The 23,557-nt window shown below is 42.6% G+C and overlaps 1 protein-coding gene across 1 annotated transcript in view; it reads left to right on the top strand.

Annotated features, from left to right (window-relative positions):
• The window catches only part of LOC101628255 (chromosome unknown open reading frame, human C1orf21), a 136,104-nt gene that overhangs the window by 87,179 nt on the left and 25,368 nt on the right, over nucleotides 1-23,557 (top strand). The gene's annotated exons all lie outside the window — the stretch shown is intronic.

The raw sequence follows: 23,557 nt of genomic DNA on the forward strand, positions 1-23,557 counted from the left end.
CACCCATCCATCCATCCATCCATCCATCCATCCATCCATCCATCCATCCATCCATCCATCCACCCATCCATCCATCCATCCATCCACCCATCCATCTATCCATCCATCCATTAAGTGACTGAAACAGAAATCATTCAAGTAAGCCTGTAGAGCAAAAATTTGGGAACTTTTACTTTATAGCCCATACTCTTTGTATCATAGTTAGTAAAATAAAAGTTTAGCAAAAATTAGAACCAGAATCCCCTCTCCTCACCTCCATCTTGAGGTCCCGATCTATTCCTGGGATTTCCAAAAGATAGCTGATGGCAGTACCCCACAACTTGTGTACAGCCACCACCACCCCTCATCCATTTGTCCTGGTGTCCTGTGAGATCTGCAGCTGGACCTTTATCCCCAAGGAGCCACCAGTATAGACTGAGGCCCTTCTGGCTTGCTGCTGTCTGCATTCAGGCAGCTCTGAGCCCCAAGCTCAGGGTTCTGTGTCTACAGCTAGGTGCTGCTTTCATCATGAAGAGTCTTTCCAGGCCCATGTGCTGCGGTACATGCGTACCCCGTGCACACATACACACACCTATACAGTCATGCACACCCTGTGTACACAACACACACACATGTGTGTGTTGCACACACATGTGTGCATGCACACACAAAACTGCTACCTTCCTGCCCCTGAGTTCTAGGTCCAAGCTGCCTTGTGCTCCCAGATCTTCCTGGGGGTTGGGGACTTGGGGGGGAAGGTTTATGAAACCTCGCTTTCTGTTTATACTCCCAGATCAGGGTGTGAGACTGGCAGAGGAAGGGAGGAGAGACAAGGAGGAGACTTTACTGAATCATAAGTTCCCAGAAAAAATCCTCCTAACTCACAACACCAAGGCCTTGACTAACAAACCCTCTGGCAGGAAAAATGACTTCCCTGGAGGCTGCTGGGTGCCTCATGCAGATTGTCACCCTGTGCAGCCCAAGGCCCTTCAGGCCATCTGGACACAATGGACCCCTGAGGTGAAATCACTTCAGCCCCAGGCTAGCAGGCTGCTAGAGGGAGATAAATTTGGATGCTTCCTTTCTGCTTTGTTTTGAACTGGATTCTAGAAGGATAAGTAGGAAATGTTATCCTAATTAGTGATTGCTCACTCCTCTCCTCTCCCTCCTGCCCCCCAACACACACACACACACACAGAGAGAGAAAGAAAGAGAGAGAGAGAGAGAGACATTCATAATCTGTGCTTTCTCAGGGTTTTGTTTGGCTTCTTGGACAAATAAACTGAGGTGAGAATTGGCCAAAGCCTGGGGCTGGTCAGTAGCAGGTGGGCTTGGAGAATCTCCAGCTGGGGGAGGCGGTCTGCAGCACCACTTGACCCTCTACCCTCGACATGGCCTGCACCTTGTTGTTCCTTGCACTTTAACCTATTCTGGAAAACTATTCTGCTTCCAGAGCAAAGGTTGGAGCCTCTGCTAGTCCAAGAGGCTTTGTTCTAAGCAGGCTGGTGTCCATGGGTCGCAGAGGAACCAGAGACCCTGCCATAGGCAAGGTGCACCCAAAGGCAGGGAATGGTGACACCCTCATTTTTAAAAAATGACTTAGCTCTTTTCAGGTCATATATAATGCTTTCACCAGAAAGGGTTGTTACGTTTTATTTTGAAATAACTAATTCTAGTGAAAGGAAGAGAAATCAGAAGCAAACTTAGAAAGAAAGGTGACATCTGAGAAGGGTCCAGCAGGAGCAAGTCTGGGGAAAACTCATACTTTACACTTGTTCAAAGCATGTCCCTTGCAGTTAAAGAGGATGGCCATAATTTTAGGAAGGAAAAGATGAATGGAATGCTGTCTTGACTTAGAAAATACATTGCAATTTTTTGTCCAGTTGAGTCATTCTGTGATAAAAGTGTCCCGAGCATCATAAGACTTACTAACCTTGATGTCATTTCCCACTCTGTTCCCGAAAATGCTAGTATTTTTTTTTTTCTGTCAGTTTTTACTTCAAACAGTAAAGAGCTCCTCTTCATCTGCAAGCCTGGCATCAATGACAAACTTGGCGCTGGTGTGTATGTGCGCATGTCTGCTACCCTCCCCTCGGGTCTCTGTAGCCTCTGCGCTGTCACTTTGGAATTCTCACCTCCACTTCCCAACATGTACAAGTATCAACGTGGGGGCCTCTGCCATGTCCTGTGTTGTTCTCCGAGTCCTGGATTGGCCTGAGAAGCCCAGCTTCCTAAATCTCCATGAAGGGCACGTGTAGGTTGATGTTGGTGTTCTTTGACTATATATTGGTTTTGTTTTTTCTAATAATTTTGTTTTAACTGAAAATACCACCATTAATAGCTTGACGGTGCTGTTTCAGAATGTAACTGTTGTGCTCTACATGACACCCCACGACTTGGACCCCACTGTTCAGAAGTTGGGTATCTTGATGGAGCTTTAACCGTGGGGATACCCTGAAGGGGCATTGGTAATAACTCCACTTTTGTATGAATTTAGGCACAAAGCTAGATGCCGGGTCTAACATATGTCCTACATTCCCTGCTTGCATTTGAAATAAAAGCAATGGGTCCCTGCTGTTCAGACTTTGCTGCTTGTTCTTCCTCCCCCTCCTCAGTCATTAGCAGTCATTAAAGTAGACACTGACCTTACTGTTTTCACAATTTCTTCGGTTTCCTTTCCAGACTCCCCAACCCTCCCCATGAAGGGTCTCTTAGCATATATGTCACAGAATATATCGTCCATCCATAAATTACCCATATTATCTTTCTGGCCCTGGTTTTTGAGTGATGACTGCTAAGCTCACTTGTGCTTACAGTGCATTTGATGACAGTGTAACAAATTGTCCATCCTTTCCCTTTTTTCCTAAAGGAGTTGCTGAGAATTGTTTTAACATTTATATGCCAGAAATTCCAAAGTCAAAATGCACACCATTAGGCCAGGCACAACATCTAGGAGTCTTTAGCTGGAAGGTCAAAAGTGAAGTGCGACCATATACCCAGTGCAGGACCTTCTCCAGCATCCCCCACTCAAGTTGTGAGGACACCCCCAGCTCTCTGGGCTGCAGGCTCTGGTCTTTGGGCCTCTGGAGTCAGCTCCTGTGTATGGACTGGGGCTAAGTACTAATTATTCATCTCAACTAGCAACCATTATACATTCTCAGAGAGTCAGTGAGAGTGTTAAAGCAGTTAATACATTTAAAATCTTTGGACAATACTGGGAACAAGTACACATCTCTGCTGAGGACACGACTCTAGGCGGACCTAGAGAGGAGAGAAGAGAAACCCGAGTCAGGGTAGCCAATTAGAAACCAGACTGCCAGTATCTATCTAACCCTGTGAACATGCAATTAATCACTCGGTATTTACTGAGCTTGAGTTGCTGTATCTGTAACATGTGAATGAGGATTCCCCAGTGTGTGTTTCATGTAGTCAGCAAAAGGCCAAGAGGTTTAAAGGGGTGAAGAGAGTTTGTGCCCAATAGCTGATACAGGGTAAGGGTCCGTTAAAGGGCACTGTACCTGCTTAGTTGAAAAGGCCAAAAAAAAGGTTATGTTTGCTTTTTTCAGGACACAAAAAATGTTTAGCAAGCCTAGAGATTAAAACCTTTGTATTAACCTACTAGAATGAGTAGAAGGATGAGTATAAACTGAGAATTTCTAATAATATTTCTCTTTGATGATTGCAAAACTATGCTGACTAATATCAGCCAAGGGGGGAAAAATGCAAATTAAGAGTTCTGAAGGATAGTCCAACTTTTTTCTTCCAACTAATGTAGTAACCTTACCGGAAGACAGCAGATTCCCCAAAAGAGTTGTGTCTTTTTTTTTTTTAAAGATTTATTTATTCATACAGAACTGGGGTACAGGCCAGAGGTGTGGAGGGTGAGAGGATTCACCAGAAACAGAGTGGGGAGCAGAACAGGCAGATCGACGCAGTACACTGCTGAGGGGAGCAGCGGGCGGGTCAGGAGAGGTCTGCCGCACCATGTGGTCACCTCCGGGGCAGGTGGGAACTCATGCGGAAGTGGCTTAAGCTTCTTAGTGCTGTGCTTTAACCCACTGCGCCACAAGGGAGGGCCAAGAGTTGTGTCTTTTTAACAGATAGAGGAATGCCTAACTGAGACCCCCAGCCAGAGCCACACTTTAGACCAACAAGTCCCAGAAACCAGGCTTTCCAGAATCCTCATAAGCAACAGGCCAGCTCCCTGGCTCACCACCTCTGCAAGGAGCCAGACCTGAAATTATTTTTTTGCTTTACCTCAAATGATTCTTTGTTGATTAATAAGATGGTGACGAATGGCATTTCTGAAATTGCCTGTTTCAGTGACCACATGGGAATTATTTTTAATTAGCACTTCAGTTGTCTATATGTAAACGATGCTCTCTGATGTGCTTAAGGGCCTTTTGAAGACAGTTGCTTTTCTTAATTCTGTGAAGGATTGCTAAGCACTCCAGTTTGTGATGCTGTTCGTGTTCCCTATGAGAAATCTTTTGCTAAGTAGAGATATTTACAAACTTTGAGGAGTAATCCAATTTTCCTGGCCATCTTCTTGATGAGGGTATTCACCAAATCTAGAATAAATTGCAGGGCAATGGGATTCCCAAGGTGAACACCCAGTGCTGGCACAAGAAAGCATTTTCATGAATTTCAGGGCTGGTTTTTCACCTAAGTTTCTACTCTCCTTAAAGACACAATGGATGTGTCCCCCTACCCAACACCCCATCACTTTCCATGCTGCAGGGATGGGGAGTGAGGAGAAAACCCATAAACTTTACTTAACGACTTTGATCAAGGCTACAGGTGGATCACAGCGTGTATTCAATGATGATGAAGCCAGAAGTTGCATCTAATTTAGATGTGTGTGAGTTAGTTAAAAGGCATAATCAGATCACACCCTTCACCCCAGTACTACAATCAAAATATTTTCTCGGGCCCTCCCTGGTGGTGCAGTGGGTTGAGGCACTGCACTAAGAAGCTTAAGCCACTTCCTCATGAGTTCGAAACCCGCCTGCCCAGGAGGTGACCACATGGCGCGGCAGACCCTTTCTGACCCACCCGCTGCTCCCCTCAGCAGTGTACTTCGTCGATCTGTCTGTTTTGCTCCCCCTCTGTCCCTGGTGAATCCTCTCACCCTCCGCATCTCTGGCCTGTATCCCAGTTTTGTATGCATAAATAATGTTTAAAAAATAAAAATAAAAATATTTTCTCTCCTAAATCCTTAAAATGACTCCCTGAAAAGTAACTTTGGGTTCCAGAGTCTGACATTGACTATTGAATACACATTTTTAAGATTTCTTTAAATAAATGCCATGCAATTTTCCCCCATTCGTTTATTTAAAAAATAATAATAATAATCATTGAGAATCACTTTTCTGCCACCAGAAAGCTTTTAGCGGTTTTCTTTTTCTTTATTTTTTTTAAGTCTTATCCCAGAATAGTAGTTTCAGAGTTGCCGTCTGAAAAAAAGTACCTCTGTATTTTATTTTCTGTTCAGAGCTATCTCCAAGAACAAATCAAGTGGATTTAGAAAATCAGTGCGTGGAGTAGCTCAAAGGGTTTCATGTCGAGCAGGAAAAACCACTTCATCTTCGTTCTACAAAAGCTGTCAGGTGTTCTAATCATAGACAATATGATTGTCTTTGGCTAGATAATGGGAAGAAAAAATTTTATTTGACTCAGTAATTTTCAAGAAGGTAAGTTGTTCTCTTTAACAAAATGGTGTTGGGTGTTTATTTAACCTATAAACTGCAGTGGAGGGTAACAGCTCCCCCTGAGCTATAGAAACATTCCCCTATACTTGGATGAACTCTGCTGGATCAACTCACACCACTCTCTGTATAATTTATCCATCAGTACAGCTTCTTCCTTTTGCATAGCAGGGTGCTAACAGCTGCATAAAATATCAACAAGATTTATGTATATCGCTATACTCTGAGCCTTTCTCTACGTATGAGAGAAGCCACGTATGAGACAGTAAGGGAAAACACAGTATTGTCTTGGTGAATTGTCAGTCTTCAATTCAAGCTCTTCAGTTTCAGCGTGCACAGCTGATTCTTCGAGTCCTTTTAAGAAACAAGTATTAAAGCGCTGCAGATATATCAGTGCTGCGGTGAGTAATCTTTAGTCATTCAAAAAAGTAAACATCTACTACTAACATTTTCTGTAGTACAAGGCATAATTGTAGAACAGTCACCTTTTTGACCACTATTGAAGGTTCAGAGAAGAATGTAGATTTATACTCAGGTCGAATACCTATTGTATATGACCTTTTTGGGGGGGAGGAGAGCTTCTATCTCTCGTTTGGCCTTTGGTGTGTTGAACACTATCACGTTTTCTATTTTAAACTGAGCAATTCGGCATGCATGCTGTGTATTTTCTAACCTGCCTAATCCTATATCTTCCCGGCATTGTGATTTATTAACAAGTACTTGGGTCCTTTAGCTTAATTGTGGAGCAAGGGAGTTAGGACTAAGATTTCCTGATTACTAATGTTTTGGTTCCACTAATTCGATTTTGTGCTTCCTTTAGCTCACAGATTCTCTTAACTACTTGCCGGTCTTTCCACCATCAATAATGCTCTAACGATGCTGCTACCTTCTTTGGGTTTAACACCTACATTTCATTATCTCTTAATTGAGTTCTCGGACATGCAAGTGGAAAAGAAAACGAGTGGGTGATCAATGCCTCTGCAGAAATTAGAACTCACTGTACATATAATGAATATCTTATTTTCAATTTCTTCTGCAGCTCAACATTGTGTTGGTTCACAGTTACCAGACTGACGTGAAAAAGACTTTAATTAAAATTTATCAGCTCAACCCATTGCACCCTATGCCTGCAAACTGAACACCAGATGAACAAAAGCCATAAAATTGTTCAATAGCACCCCCTAGCATACATAATTTTAGGCTGTCAGACAAGGAAGTAACTTCTAGTTGTCATTTCCTCTGTGAAAGTTGAATGTTTTTTACATTTCTGTTTTTTTAGCACATTCTTCACATTATTCCCGAATTGACTGTCTGAAGGTAACTGTAGACAGCATAGCATAATCTGGTAGCATGATTTCTTATGCAAATATTTTCAAAATGATTTCACTTTAATTCTGGCGGCCTTCTATTCATTGTGTCTGCTTTGGTTGGCTGGTATAAGGTGACTTGTTTCTCCTTTAGAGGAATTAATCTAGGAATGAGAAAAGCAGAGCTGGAGAAGGTTCTTGAAGTAGCTGGTGACGTCCACAAAGTAGACCTAGCATGTTTGTCTTCAGTGAGTGTTAAGAGGTTGCTCCCTGGAGCTGGACTTTCTAGACAGGGTGCTCGTGGGCAGGATCCTTAACCACTCTGTGACTCAGTTTCCTCCTCTGTCAAGTTGGTTGACTGTAGCAGTACCCACCTCACAGACCTCTAACCTCTAGTTAATACACACAAAGGACAGAGAAACTGCTCAGTGGTGCTTGGCAGCTGTTGTTATTACCACTGGAGCTTGGATGTGGTCACAGCTGACAGCGTGGGCTCTGACCCAGGCCAAGTTCAAACCTCTGAGAGACCTTGCACTGAAACTAGGTCTCCTCACTGTTCAGTGGGAACCTCAACAGCTACTGTGCACATTTGTGGACAATGCATACAAAGTATCCACTCTAGACTGGATACAACAGGAAGACCATGGCTATTACCCTTTACTTCCTTCTGCAGCCCACAATTAAACAAAAGTTGAAGCACTCTCCAGAATAATAATCCTCTTCTGAGTTTAAGAGCAGAAGATAACACATCAGCATTCTGTTGCTGGTAAACTGAGAGTGGAAACTGACTTAGGAAATCAAAGAAAGTCAGCTCTGAGCAGAATGAACAGGAGCGTCAGGTTTCACTCAGGCCAGATATTTCTGGAAATGAAAGTGAAGGTGGGCTTAAAAACAAGAGGATTTATCAAAAGTCGACTTAAAAATTAGACGCCAGAGTCCTTCATTCCTGTGGTCACGTGCTGTGAGGACAAGGATGCCAGCCCGCTAGCTGGGCTTTTAAGGGAAAGCTTTCTGAATGCCCAGCTCCCTGCTTGTCTTCTCCGGCCAGCACCCAGGATGCTGCTGGCACAAGATTCCAACCTTCTGAGATGAAGGTGAAGAGGATCTTCTCAGCGCTCCTTACTAGCTCGAGTCTGCAGACCCAGGTGCACCACCCTTGGAGACCATATAACTGAAAGCCCATCACCTCCCCAAAGCACACATCCCACACCTGGCCTGTGTGCTGTTTGGGCTTCCAGGGCTCAGTGCCCCCTCTTCACCTAATAACCAACGCCGGGAGCACCACACTCCGGCCTCCTGAGGCTGACTAATAGTGGTATGCACAGGGAGACATGCTGTCTTCAGACCAGACCACCTGGGTATATTTCTTTAGGTTTTAGGATTCATTCATTGCTTCTTTCTAAAATGTTCCAAGCATACCCTGGATTTCTCTTCAGGTAGTATACGACTAGTGCACAGTGAAGGTTAGCAGGTGTCATTACTCACTCAGCTCTCATCAGACAGAACAAACCACCTTTCTCGGGTCTTGCCTACTTCTTACAGGATACACAGTACAGAGTGAGAAGGTGTCTTGAACATCCAACTGCTGTTACAAGTCTGCCACTTATGGAAGTTCCAAAAAAAGAAAGGAGCCCTGGATCAAAGAACAGATTCTCAGTTCTGTCACCAACAGTATGACCTACATCATATTGACTTGACGGAAGTCATATTGTAATTAGACACCAATAGAAAACTAAGGGTCTAGACCAGGCCATTGTTCCAGTCACCTTTCTTGCTCTCAAACACCCCGTGTTAGGCTCCAACAGAGCATGAGAATCAAGATAAAAAGGGTTCAGAAGAAGTCTCTGAGTTTGAGCTGATCACTTTTTCGAAAGTGTACCTATAATAACCGTAAAAGTAATCTATTAACAAGTAATAGATCAGGAAGGTAAATAATAGCGAAGAGTTACTGTCTAGCTGCCATGATCCAGGTGTGTGTATTATCTTACTAATCTCAATTAGTGAGATACTAATGCTTTATGAGAGACCCCGTCTTGCAGAGAAAGCAACTCTGACGATTTAAGTTACAAGCAAAACTCACAGAGAGGAAGTGACACCATCTGAAGATCTGGCCACCTCAGCCTAGCCTCTCACCACACTGCCACGCTTCTCTTTTCTGAACAGTGGCACTGCCAAGTAAGCACATTAGGCTCCTTCAGTTTCCCTCACTTCCCTTGACTGCTTGTGGGTTCAGCCTGATTTTATTACTTTGTACCAGAAAGTGGTATTTTTCCCATGTAAATAGACTGGCTTGGCATCCTAAATAGCAGAAGTCCCTGTGCATTTCACAAAGTTGGCGTGTGTTGAGTTCTCGAGTCAGTGGGCATCTGAAAGACCGGCACGTGTGAAATGGCACATTGCTAGTCCTGTGGACCCAGACCTTGGTCAGTGTGCAGTGCAGCCAGGATACTGCGTGGCACCGACTGGCCTTCATATGGCTGGCTTGTAAACTACAAGTAAATATTTTAACAGGCCTCTGCACATAAATCTACTTTTGTGTGATGCTGATTTTTGGAGCATATAAAAATATGGAGAGAACATTTAGTAGATTTGATGAAACAGGAAAATCTTTAAAAAGAAGTGGGGGATAGGAGGGCATGTGGTAGCTAGAGGTCTGGCCCTCCAGCCTTTACTGGGCTTTTTTTTTTTCCTATGGGCAAAATAGTCACCACATGAAATTCACCATTTTTACCATTTTTCCATGATTTACACTTCAGTGATTTACATTTTTGTGCAACTGCTGGGGGGAAAGGATGTCCTGAAGGAATGCTGCAGAGTTTTGTGGACTCCACCCCCTACTCCAGTCACTGAAACTACAATTCCCAGCAATACCAGGGAGAGGACTGCCTGGAGCCAGGGGCGGAGCTAAGCAGACATCTAGGACTTTGGGGCTCTGTAAGGGAGTCATGTTAGACACTCTGCTCTCTGGACTGCGTGGCTGATGGCTGGTCATTTGGCTCCTAATAAGCTTTCAGTGTACTATTGGAGTTCCAAATCAGTGGAGCTGGTAGGATGTTCTAGTTAACTTGTATATCTCTCTTTCTTTCTCTCTCTTTCCCTGGGTTGCAGCTTTCCTTTTCCCCTTTGTAAACGAATTCCATTATTGACCCTTTCTGTGTGTGCCCGCAGTACAATTAAATTTTAAGCACATGGGTGAGGGCCCACAGACAGGCCACCCAGTTCACATTGGGTTGCCCTGTAACACAACCATCACCACAATCTGTCTCCAGAACTTTCTCATCTTCCCAAACTAAATCTCTGTCCCATTATAAACACTAGCCCTCCCCAGCCTCCCCCAGCCCTGACTACTCTAGGTTGCAGTACATTTCACAGACGTTCTCATGTGACATGATCAGTATGATAATTAGACAGTGACAGTTGACATGTATTACCACTATTACCCAAAAGGTTTGTGGTGAAATATTTCACAGGTATTTAAAGTAAAATGACGTGTTCCATTTTTTTCCCTCCCTTGAAGTAAGTTCAAACATTTAAAAAAAATCTTGAAGTTCATATAACAATTTCTTAAAAGTGGCTTGCCCATGTCCTTAGCAAATGTCATTCCTTGCTCATTTCTCCCCCAAATTCACAGTGTTAGTGAGAGTGCAGCCAAACACCCCTGGGGTACATTTGCCCTTGAGCCACAGCTCTGTGTACCTCCTAAGCACTCATGTCCTGTTGGTGCCCAACAGGACTATGTATTTGAGACAGTCACACTGTGTGTGATTCAGAGGCACAGGATCACCCATCCCCAGATGCAAGTCCTCCCCCCAGCCCACCCACCATGAGACACCCATAGCCATGGGGTCCCCTCCCCACTGCATCTTTCCTGTCTTGTAGCCTCAATTCCACTGTCAGTTTCGAGGGTTTGGTATTGGTTTGGTTTTATCTGATCCTTTGTTTTGTTTCTGTAGTCCCACATCTGAATGAAGCCACCTGCTGTTTGTCTTTCTCCTGATTTGCTTAGCATCATCCTCTCCAGTTACATCCATATTGTTGCAAATAGAAAGAGTTCCTTTTTATAGCTGAGCAGTATTCCATTATGTCTTGCTTTGTGTTTGTCTTTTCCACTCTTCTGTCCTTAAACACTTAAGTTGTTTCCATAATTTGGCTATTGTGCTTAGTGCTACAGTCAACGTAGAGGTGCCTATATCCCTTTGAATTGGTGTTTTTGGATTCTTTGGGCAGATAAGTAGAAGTGGATTTTCTGGATCGTATAGTCAAACTGTATTTTCCATAGGGGCTGCACTAGTCCACATTCCAAGTGAGATTAATGTTGCTGAACAATGAAATAAGAAACAGCAGATACGTGTCCATTCATTCCTCTATCAGACCTTCATGGAGTGTCTACCACTGTCACCTGCCATGTACAAACCTAGACAAGGCACTACCAATGTCTTGAGGGGGCTGACATCCTATTGAAGCATTTAAAAATATCTCTAGTAAGGGCCCTCCCAGGTGGCGCATTGGGTTAAAGCACAGCACTAAGAAGTTAAAACCACATCTGCATGAGTTCGATCCCCGCCTGCCCCGGAGGTGACCACAAGGTGCAGCAGACCTCTCCTGACCCACCTGCTGCTCCCCTCAGCAGTGTACTTCGTCCATCTGCCTGTTCTGTTCCCCACTCTGTCTCTGGTGAAGCCTCTCACCGCCTCTGTACCTCTGGCCTGTACCCCAGTTCTGTATGCACAAATAAATAAATCTTCCTTTAAAAAAAAAATCTGTAGTAAAAAGGGACAGATCTCCAAATAGAGAAGCTAAGGAGCAGGACAGAAATCTATGCCAAGGATAGTATTCTAAAAAGCGGTCTAATTGGGAGCAAGAGGGTGTGTCATGGTCTTCCCATCCCTTCTTCACAAGGCGGATGGTATGTGCTCCACTAACGCAGCTCCTGCAATCCCGATTCATGGCTTCTGGTGGACTTGAACTTGACTAGATGATACAGAAGCCTGAGGCAATTTGTGGTTCCTTCATTTGGACATGAAATCAGTAGTGCCATTCCCTCTTGTCTCTCATCTTCATCCTCACCAGTCACAAAAATGGAAGTGTGAGAGCTTTGTAGAGCTGGTTTGAAAGTCCAATTGTACTCGTATGAGCTAAACTCTGTTATGTGCTTCACATTTTGGAAAGTGGGGCTTTTCTTTGGTGACTTAAACAAGGAAGCAATGATCATTTCCAGAGGACAGTGTTTTCAAAAAAAAATTCAACAACTGGCGACAGTAGATATGAAGGGGTAAAATGGAGTTATCATCGTAATAAAAAACTGGACTTAGACAGTGGAGCTTTTTTTTTTTTAAGATTTTATTTATTCATAAAGAACTGGGGTACAGGCCAGAGATGCAAAGGGTGAGAGGATTCACCAGAGACAGAGTGGGGAGCAGAACAGGCAGATGACGAAGTACACTGCTGAGGGGAGCAGCGGGCGGGTCAGGAGAGGTCTGCCACGCCATGTGGACTCCTCGGGGGGCAGGCGGGAATCGAACTCATGTGGAAGCGGCTTTAGCTTCTCAGCGCTGTGCTTTAACCCGCTGCGCCACCAGGGAGGGCCCGACAGTGGAGCTTTTTTGCAGATTGAGTGACAAAAGACTGAGGAAGGAATGGGAAGGTTCTCACTGCCATCCATGCAGAGGCCATGACAGTGTGGCAAGAACCAGGGCATAGCCACCGTCAGAGGGTCTGAGCTTTGGGGAAGCCAAGAATTTAGCTCCCCTGAACCCAGTTTCTAGAAAGCAACATGAAGATACTCCACCCAAAACCCTCTCCTGAGCTGTCATTTCCTCTTGACCACATATAAGAAGGCACTTATTTGAAGAAAGAGCTGCTTTCTAGTTATGTCAGGCCACCCCATCTGATCACAGATACCTATCTCAAAGCATAAACAAAGACTCAAAAATGACAAAGCTAAAACAAAGTCATGTGTGTGAGTACTGTCGGGAATTCCTAACATCTCTCCTTTTGTTTCACTCCTTCCCAATACCCATTTCTTAGACTAGGAGATACAGAGAACATCTGTAAGGTCAGACGAGGCAGTGTTTTCCAAAGGTGTTCTGTGAAGCCTAGCCTGGCTGGGACTTGCTGTGGCCTGGGAAGTGCAGTTGCTGTTTTTCAGCAATGTCTTCTTTATAATGTGTCACATTTCTAGGCCTCTGTCTCATCTTCAGGCATTAGCATATAAGGGAAAAGTGTTAAATTGTGTGGCCAACTCTTATTCCCACCCTCTTTATTCAGAGTTAATGTTTTTGTATGTGAGCTCAGTTTTTTATTTTTATTTTTCATTCATTGTACAATGTTTGATTTCTCAGAGTTGACTTTATTAAGAAAGCAAAATGGTTATTGAAGGAGATGCAAATGCCAAGTTGTTCTCCCCTTTTGGCCAATAATGGCCAGTAATGCTGCCTCTGGCCATACTACCCTGAACATGCCTAATCTTGCCTGATCCTGGGAACTAAGCAGGGTTCGGTATGGTTAGTGCTTGGGTGGGAGACAAAATACCTCAGAGCCTCTGTGTCCTGCATGATGTTTGTGAATGCCAGTCTGTATAGTCATGAGGATTAAATTATTAAAAGCTATTAATAATAACAGCAATAATAATAAAAACATTAATATCTTTTAACATTAATAGTTAATGTTAAACATAATATTTAATATTAAACATATTAAAAAAACAAGCATCGTAAAAGCTAACATCTACTGGGCTCTTACCACATGGCAGGGCCTATACGTGGCATTTTGTGGGTACTGATTTAATTAATGCCACATCCCTGGTGTGAATGTGTACCACCAGTGACCAGTATTGTTTTTTGTTGCAGTTACTGTTTTTGCAGTTATAAGAGACAACATGGATCAAAAGTTATGTTTATTTATCGTCAGATTATGGTGGGAGCATCAGCTAAATGTATGAGGCCTCTTGTAAGAAACAAATTAAACATGACTATTTCTGTTCTCTAAGAGTTTAGCTTCTATAACAATAACTCTGACACAGAAGGTGGGGGAAGGAGAGAAAACATGTAGATGGACAAATACTCAAGCATAGATACCTACTGATTCTTGTTATTTTGCCCTCAGCATGTTTTATACATATTGACAATTAGACAGCAGATGTAGAATTCATAGATTTTGTGTCATTTTATCCTATTAGAAACATGGGTAAACCTCTGTCTTTTATATTAAGTTCTATCAGGAAAGGAGTTTTTTTTTTTTTTTAAGATTTATTTAAAAATAAATCTGCAGACAGAACTGGGGTACAAGCCAGAGGCTCAGGGGCGGTGAGAGGCCTCACCAGAGACAGAGTGGGAAACAGAACAGGCTGACTGACGAAGTACACTACTGAGGGGAGCAGTGGGAAGGTCAGGAGAGGTCTGCCGCGCCATGTGGTCACCTCTGGGGCAGGTGGGGATCAAACTCACGCGGAAGTGGCTGAAGCTTCTTAGTGCTGTGCTTTAACCCGCTGCGCCACCAGGGAGGGCCCAAGAAAGGAGATTTTTGACAAAAGATTCCCTTTAAATCATCTTTGCATGGCAGGAATTTCTGTGTCAATAGAACATGCCAGAATATAAGCTAGGTTTTGGGGTTTTTTGTTTTGTTTTGTTTTGTTTTTAAGATTTATTTATTTATGCATACAGAACTGGGGTACAGGCCAGAGGTGTAGGAACGGTGAGAGGCTTCACCAGAGACAGAGTGGGGAGCAGAACTGGCAGATGGACGAAGTACACTGCTGAGGGGAGCAGCGGGCGGGGTCAGGAGAGGTCTGCCGCGCCATGCGGATCACCTCAGGGCCAGGGATCGAACTCGCACTGAAGCAGCTGCAGCCAGCCTGCAGTGCTGCGTCTTAACCAGGTATGCCACCAGGGAGGGCACTGGTTTTTTTTTGTTGTTGTTGTTGTTTTTAAATTAAGCCCTCCAAAAAGTGGCTTGTGCCTCATATTCGAGTCTCATGTTTCAGAGCACTCTCACTTAGTTTGACATTAGCCTAAAACTCTGGTTTTAGTCGGGGTTCACTTCAATGCCTCCTAACACAATCAGTTTTGTTTCGAAACAAATATTTGAGAGTAAAATTTTAATATAGTCACTTTTGTGTATCTCCATAAAAGCAGTCTCTTAAGGAATAACCTAGTGAGCAGTGAACAGTGTGCAGACCATGGCTGCTAAAGGACTATTTGTGGCTGGAATGAATTTTCCACTAAAGCAACCTACAAAAATTCAAACTGCATTTTATTTCACACATATTAGAAGTGAAGATGCATAGGCCTTGGAAATATTAAAAGACTCAAAATCATAGTGGCTGCAATTGTGAAACACTCGTATCAGGCATCTGAGAAGTTTAAATTCCTTTAAGGAATTGGAGTGTGGGAAAAATCATGTTTCTGAGTTAATAGGATTTTTTTGCATGAGATGTGCTTTAAAATATATGAACGAAGCTCTCCTTCTGTAATCACCTGGAGGTTCCAAACATATACCTAAGGAACCATTTAAACTCGTCCCGTCACATTTCTGAGAATCTTCTCTTTAGAAAAATAGTGATCCAGTCATCATGTATTTTTTCTATTTTACATGCAAAAATGTGTCATGAATTTTCTGACAACACAGTATTTAGACCTCTAGTCCATTAAAGCTCATAAATATGTATTTTAAAGTATCTTTGATATTTGTATATAATGCTACATCATTGCCAATTCCACCTTCCGTTTTTTGTTTTGGCTTTTGTTTGTTTGTTTGATGCATTTTACTCAGGAAAAGATTTTCCTTGAAGTTGAGAGGCAAAGAAAGGGAAAGAAGACCACACTTTCAGAAACCATAAGATAGACTCAGTAAGACTTACTGTAGCATCAATCCCTATTTGTAAAACCAGATGCACATGTAAACCATTTGCTCCTACCTTGTCTCCCAGAGAAGCTGACCCAGTGGCAGGGCGGGCCTGGGTGCAGCCCTGTAGACATCAACAGGGAGTGCTGGCTGGGGTGGAGGGCGAATGTGGGTAAGAGTCAGGACGGGCGCTTCCCTAGCCAGCTTCTAAAAGGCTGAAAAGAGAAGCAAATAAAAGACATGCATGGCAGAACACCCCCCTTAAAATCATTACAGGATCTGTGGACAAAGTTTACAGTGGAGATATTCTAACGACACATTTCTCCGAAAAGGGGAGACAAAGCCCTGCGCTTACTCTTTATTGCCTAAATACCGTATTTCAGTTTTAAAGAGCCTTTTCCACCCACTTGCTAGCTACAGCCAGTCTTTTCCTAGCCCGGGGCTACAAGTACATCAATAATGGAACAATGCCAGATTTGATTATTGGCTGTCAAAACCGTGTATAGAAATCTAGTGACGGGCTCCACTTTGTAAAATAGTCCTACCGTGACAGAACTGATGCTTGTATCAGCTCAAAAGCCTGGGGGCACTATTAAAACATTGACTTCCCATCATTTCCACTCATTTCTGATGGGAGAGGTTGCAAAGGGTCTAGAAACAACTGAATGGGGAGGGAGCTTAATGTAGAATTAGCCAGGACTAATCATATTAGTGCTAGAAGCAATAATAAATGAAAAAAAGAAATGAGTTTTCTTCTACTAGTCAAAATCTGACAACTTCTGTATGTGAAAACATAAAAAAAATTTAAAACACACTTTTAAATACCCATAAAAGTCATTGAACATGCAACATTAAGTACATATTAAATACATATTTAATAGCTATGGCTAGTGATAAAAACAAATTTAATACAAAGAGACCTCCAGAACTGTAAGATAATAAAGGTATGGGTTTTTTTTTTCTTTTAAGATTTATTTATTTCTGCATACAGAACTGGGGTACAGGCCAGAGGTGCAGGGGCAGTGAGAGGATTCACCAGAGAAAGTGAGGAGCAGAACAGCCAGTCGGTAAAGCACAATGCTGAGGGGAGCAGTGGGCGGGTCAGAAGAGGTCTGCTGTGCCATGGATGGTCAAACTCAGAACATAACAGTGATAGCACTAAGGCTGAACCCATAGGCCACCAGGGAGGCCCTTAAAGGTGTGTTTTATTTTATTTTTTAAAAATTTATTTATTCATTCATACAGAACTGGGGTATGTTGTTTTCAGCCATGAAACTTGTGTGCGCTTGCTACAGCATCATAAAAAAATGCTACAGCAGACTTTCTGAACACAAACAAGTTTAAAATTAAAAGAGCTACAGGCGTCCAGCCATTTCAGCAAGGACTGGAGTCTGACTTGGAGCTGAATTACACAGCTCAGTGAGCTTGACAAAAAAGAGAGTTCTGAAAAGAAAAATTGGATGGTTTAAATTTTGTCTTTAGTTTTGACATTTGTCATTTCCAACTTAGTGAAGAAAATTGGTCAAGATCTTGGTTCATCACAGGAAAAGTTTAGCAATTCTGCACAAATGGTGGCTTCATGCTTGTTAAGATGGTGGCTTCATGCTTGTTAAGATAGTAAAGACTTGGTAGGTTGATGCATTTCTTTGTTCTAATATTACATTAACTTTGATCAAATATACTTTAATTTTTCTGGCTACATTTTTACCCACCCACATCCCTCCCCTCCAGCCCCACCACTAGTCAACTCTTAAATGCAATCTTTTGGGCTAGCCCAGAAAAAGTAAATGGGATTTCTGTCCACATTATCAACCCAAAAGCAATTCAAGGAACCTCACAAAATAACAGCTTCCTGAGTTCCTTGAGAATTCGTGAGACAATCAGGCAAAGAAATGAAAGGAAAAAAGAAATTTCACCTCTTGGTGATGGGAACCTGAACACATTGTGTTGCTTCCTTCACAGTTAAATAAGTGAAATTGGAAGGAAATTTTTTAAGAAGTTATCAGTTCCTCTTAGTAGTCCCACTTTCTCTCTGGCTGATGCCCCTGGAGTTGGGGAGCAGCAGCAGAGATGCATTGGTTTGACTGTGTTTGCCTTGGAGCAACAAGATAAGAATGATGCATTTGCTTTACTAACAAGTGGGTTCCATGCATACAGAAATAAAATTATCACAAGCAACGGAGAAAGTTTTTTGATTTGCTATTTAAATAAACAGAATAAACTTGCCTGACATTGGTTTACAAACATTTTTGGAAACCGGATGCTTTCTCCCCCCAACTAATAGATCCCTTAAATATAGATCAGCTCCAGAGGGCTCTGGTTGATCCTCAAGGCAGCTGAGCAGAACCCTGGAACTGAGTTGGAAAGTTGCTCTGTGGAAGGATGAACAGGAGCTCCCCAACGGGGGCATCCTGAGCAGGAAAGTATCTTTTCTCTGAAATTGAAGGTCCCAAATTTTTTTTTTTTTTTTTTTAGGTAAGAATTACCTAGGGGCCCTCCCTGGTGGTGCAGTGGGTTAAAGCGCAGCACTAAAAAGCCAAAGCCACTTCAGCATGAGTTCGATCCCCACCCCAGAGGTGACATGGCCTGGCAGACCTCTCCTGACCCGCCTGCTGCGGGTCAGCAGTGTACTTCTTCAGCCTGCCTGTTCTGTTCCCCACTCTGTCTCTGGTGACTCCTCTCACCGCCCCTGAGCCTCTGCCTGGACCCCAGATCTGTATGCGTAAATGAATAAATAAACAGAATTACCTAGGACTCTTGTTGAAGAAGGTGCAGATTCCTGGGCCTCGGGCAATCTTGAAAAGTCTTGAAAGTCTTGCCTGGCATCTAGAAATTTGTGCTTTACAAGCATCCCAGGTGATTCTGAGAACAGAGTGTATGGGTCATGGAAAGCACTTTACAAGCTGCCTGCTAAGGGCCTTTCACTGGCTTTGTTGTTGTTCGTCTTGGTCCCAGTTTAAGTAGAATGTTTAATTTGTGACGATCAAATACATTGAAATAGTTTTTTTTTTTCTTGCTGAGGCAAACTATTTCAGTTATCACATATGTCATCTCCCCTTAGGATACTCTTTTCCTATTCCTGGGACACATCAACGTGCATGGCCCTCACCTGTTCTGTTGATAATTTCATCTGAGCTGTTTTTCATATTGAAGCAAAGTCCTCACGGCTCCCACTAACCTCGTGGTTCTGTTTGTTCTCTGGTTTCTTTTTTATCCCCTAAGGAATATTCTTTTAATTTTCCCTTTCCCAACAAACAAATACCAAAGTAAATGCTAAATGATGTTTATGAGCATATGGAAAGCTGACTTCTTTATGCAAATATAGCTAAACAGTAACTATAGAAATGCTGCCATGTACCAAGGTCCTAGGTGTTCAGCAGCATAAAAAGAAATATAAGAGCAAGTCTAAATAAGTCACATTTCTTATCTAGAGCCGACAGTGAATCAGCACTAGCAGGGCAATGATCAGAAAGACAACACTGGGTGCTGGTGGGGATTTGGAGAAACTAGAACCATCGTGTACTGCTGGTGGGAATAAAACATGGTAAAGCCACATTGGCAAGCATTTTGGTGAAGTCTTCAATCATTAAAAATAAATCTGCCATGTAATCTAGCAATTCCACTCCTACAATCAACCAGGAGTAATGAATGAAACCATAGGTGTACACAAAGGCTTTCATGTGAAGTTGTTCTAAAACTGCATTGTGGTAATAATTGAAGAACTTTTTAGATTTACCAGTACCATTTAATCATATATTTATTATGAAATGTAAATTTTACATCTACAGACAGTTTTTTTTTTAGATAAGGCATATAGCATAATTAAGCAATCAAGAGTTCTTTTTTCTGCAAAAAAAAAAAATGCATGTCACTATAGTCACTGTGGCCCACGACCCTTGGAGGTCCTTGAGGTAATTTTTCTAACAATACTAAGAAGCTGTTTGCCTTTTCACCATGTTGAGATTTACACTGACTTTGTAAAAGCAGCAGTAGGTAAAACTGCTGGTGCCTTAGAACAAATCCAAATAACCTTAATGGTTACTGTGTCACCGTTCATTGTGTACTGACATGCATTAAAGTACATTCCTTTGCCACTTCCCAGTGGAAACAGAAAAAAACTGGCCTAATTAGATTATGTGTGGGCCTGTCTTTTATTTACTTATTTATTTTATAGATGTTAAATTCTTGTTGATCTAGGCCATTGATTTTTTGTTTTTTTTTTTAAATATTTTTTATTTATTTATGCATACAGAACTAAGGTATAGGCCAGAGGTGCAGAGGTGGTGAGAGGATTCACCAGAGACAGACTAGGGAGCAGAACAGGCAGGTCTATGAAGTACACTGCTGAGGGGAGCAGCGGGTGAAACAGAAGAGGTCTGTGCCATATGATCACATGGAGCATGGGGGTGAGGGGGAGCAAGCTCACACTGAAGTGGCTGAGGCCAGCTTCGCAGTGCTGCGCTCCAACCCACTGCACCACCAGGGAGGGTCCTGGGTCTGTCTTTTTAACAATCTATGTGATGACTTCTACAGATGCCAAATGAGAAGACAGTTCTCTCAAGAACCAGCACATCTGTAGCAGATGTCTGCACACTGGACTAGCAGTGGTAGTTTACGGAATAATATTTCTAGAAAAAAAAAGTGACAGATAAGTTAGGGATCATTAGACTTGTTATCCAAGAAAGCAATTGACTCTGTTTGTTCCTAGTGATAAAATACCAACTGGAAGCCAAAATTTGGATTTTGAAAACTTGTATCCATGACCATGAACTTGACAGTTTCCGTCAAGATTTCTCCAGTGAAGCACAATGGACTGTGGTAGTGGACACCAGGTGCTTCACTGGTGGGAGAGCGACATGGCTCCACCCAAGCAAGGAATCCTAAGCTGTCAAAGCACTAACCAGGATGTAACACAGTGGTACCTTTACAACAATTAAAAATATTAAAAATCAGGCCCTCCCTGGTGGCACAGCGGGTTAAACCGCAGCACTGAGAATCTAAAGCCGCTTCCGCATGAGTTCGATTCCCGCCTGCCCCCGCCTGCCCCGGAGGTGACCACATGGCTGGCAGACCTCTCCTGACCCGCCTGCTGCTCCCCTCAGCAGTGTACTTCATCGATCTGCCTGTTCTGTTCCCCACTCTGTCTCTGATGAAGCCTCTCACCGCCCCTGAGCCTCTGGCCTGTACCCCAGTTCTGTATGCACAAATAAATAAATCTTTTAAAAAAATATTAAAAATCAAAAAGATGTTTATGATGGGATTGATGGTGATTTTAACACATAGAATTTTTTTCACTTTGAATAATAAAATGTACCAACGTTTGGAGAATATAGGTAAAGCGGTCTTGACACTAGAAAATGTAAGAATTGCTAACCATCAGGCCCTCACTAGTGGCTCAATGGGTTAGGACACAGCACTGCAAGTGAACCGCAGCCACTTCAGTGCCAACTTCGATCCCCTGCCCCAGAGATGACCCACATAGCATGGCAGACCTCTTCTGACCCACCTGCTGCTCCCCTCAGCAGCGTACTTTGTATTTCTTCCCGTTCTGCTCCCTTCAGTCTCTGGTGAAGCCTCTCACTGCCTCTGCACCTCCAGCTCGTACCCCAGTTCTATATGCATAAATAAATAAATCTTTTTTTAAAAAAAATTGAAAAGCTGCTAACTAAGTGGCTAATAGCTTAGACTCTGGGGCCATTTTGCTTGGGTTCAAATTAACTCATTTATTACTTGTTCCCTGAGTGTTTCATCCCTCTAAGCCTCAGCTTCCTCATCAAGTGAGGATAATAATGGCACTTGTGTTAGAGAGATGCTGTGGACATAAAAATGAGGCAATATATGTAAATATTTGAAAATATTAAAATGAGTTCATCCATGTAAATCTGTGCTGACTTCTAGTAAATGCTTAGTAAATGGTTGTTAATGGCTAATGGTAATCTGTAAAAACACAGGCATGAAAATACGGTACACAGTAATCTTTATGCAATGACAGGTCCTTCCTGTTGTCCTCGCTTTGCCTCTGGGCCTCTCTCTTATTAGAAGTGCACACGTGTTCATGATATCCAGGGGGTGACATGTCCTTTCTCATGGACACAGCTGCCCTGACCATCCATATTGATTAGGGTGGGGGTTCTTTCTTACAAGTGCACTGTTTTAAGGAAGATATGTGAGGTAATGTACTTATGAAGGGTAAAGTTTAATACATTTAATATAAACAGGTCATTGAATATCATTTGTATTCTTAGAATTAGAAGTCTCTTTCATACCTCAGCAGTATTTAAAATAATGGTGTATCATTTGAGTTCAAAGAGTGGGAAATTACGTAAATAGATGAAGAGTTTAAGTTTCTTTCCTTTCTAGTATGTCACTGTTTAGTTAAAGCAGACTTAAACTTTAAGGGGAAAAATGACTAACTTGGGAAGGAGGAACCTACATCTTCACTCTTGTGGGGAGACTACCTTTAAGCTGTTTTTGTCTCTGTTGAAAAGAAGTCCCTCGCTGGCTGACCTCATTCATTCATTCTACCACTTTGATGGCACCTCTGTGACAGGTCAGGCTCCTAGCCGGCACTGGTGCCTGTGGTACAGAGATAGCTGGGCTCTGCCTTGCTGGAATTACTGTCACCTGTCAATGGTATTTCAGTCACTTAATGGTATTTCAGGCAGATGGACCACACTCATCCCAGAAGGTTCTGCCAGCAAGCCTAGGAGTGCAATGGGCTGTACCATCTAGATTTATGCAACTATTCTCACACAACAACAATATCACCTAACAGCACATCTTTGAGAGCACAGCCTCCTCCTCAAGCCATCGTGACTTTGGTGCAGCTTCCTAATTTCTCCACCGCTTTGTGAAAGCTAAGATTATCCCCCTATTGTTTCTGAACTATCCAGCAGAAAGAATAACATGTATTTTATGCTTTTTAGATGCTCGTGAAAACATTGTTAGTGTAAGGTAAAGGAAAGTAAGACTGCAAAATAATTAAATTACTCTTCCCCTAGACTATCATAGCCAATGTGACCCTGCTCATATTCGTGGTAAAGCCAGCCAGAGCATAACAGTTAGTGGACTTTCATTGACTTACATGGCTTCCACTGTCCGAAGAAAATATGCACTAAACAGAGTTTACTTGGAGATCTGCTGTTTTCTGTGTCGTTACACATCACTGTGTGTAATGAGAATGGCAGGTCAGCCCAGAGGAGAGTTTATTCGTTGCTTCACCTCAGGTCCTCTGAATATATAGTCACTTGTCAATCAGATTTAGAATAGTCTTTCCTTTCACTTTAAGGGTTTGTTCCCTGAACAAATTACAAAACACCTTGAATATGTTTTAAAGATACTTGTACAGATAGAGAGTAGAAGTATTACTGAGCTCATGTGAGTATTGACAAGCATCAGTATTTTTAGATTTGAGGATACTTCTTCCCACTGTGTTTGGGATACTGAGAATAAGAATCAGCTTATTCAGCTTAAATAGTCAAAGAAGTTCTCCTTGAATACACAATTAATTCCATATTAATAGTGAGTTGAAAATTATTTGTTATTGCTAGCCATGTTCTTCTCCCTGTTACTCCAAGACCCTGTGCAAACTTCATCTCTCAGTAGCTGCGGTGTCTTTCACAGAACAAATACGCTGAAGTCACTTAACCTGGGCAAGTATACAGAGGCTGTGACTGAACCACTGGTGCTCTTTGGACTCTAGACCCCTCTGTTGTTTGATTT

Source organism: Condylura cristata, unplaced genomic scaffold, assembly GCF_000260355.1.
Source record: "Condylura cristata isolate star-nosed mole 26May11 unplaced genomic scaffold, ConCri1.0 scaffold00024, whole genome shotgun sequence".
Lineage (NCBI taxonomy): Eukaryota > Metazoa > Chordata > Mammalia > Eulipotyphla > Talpidae > Condylura > Condylura cristata.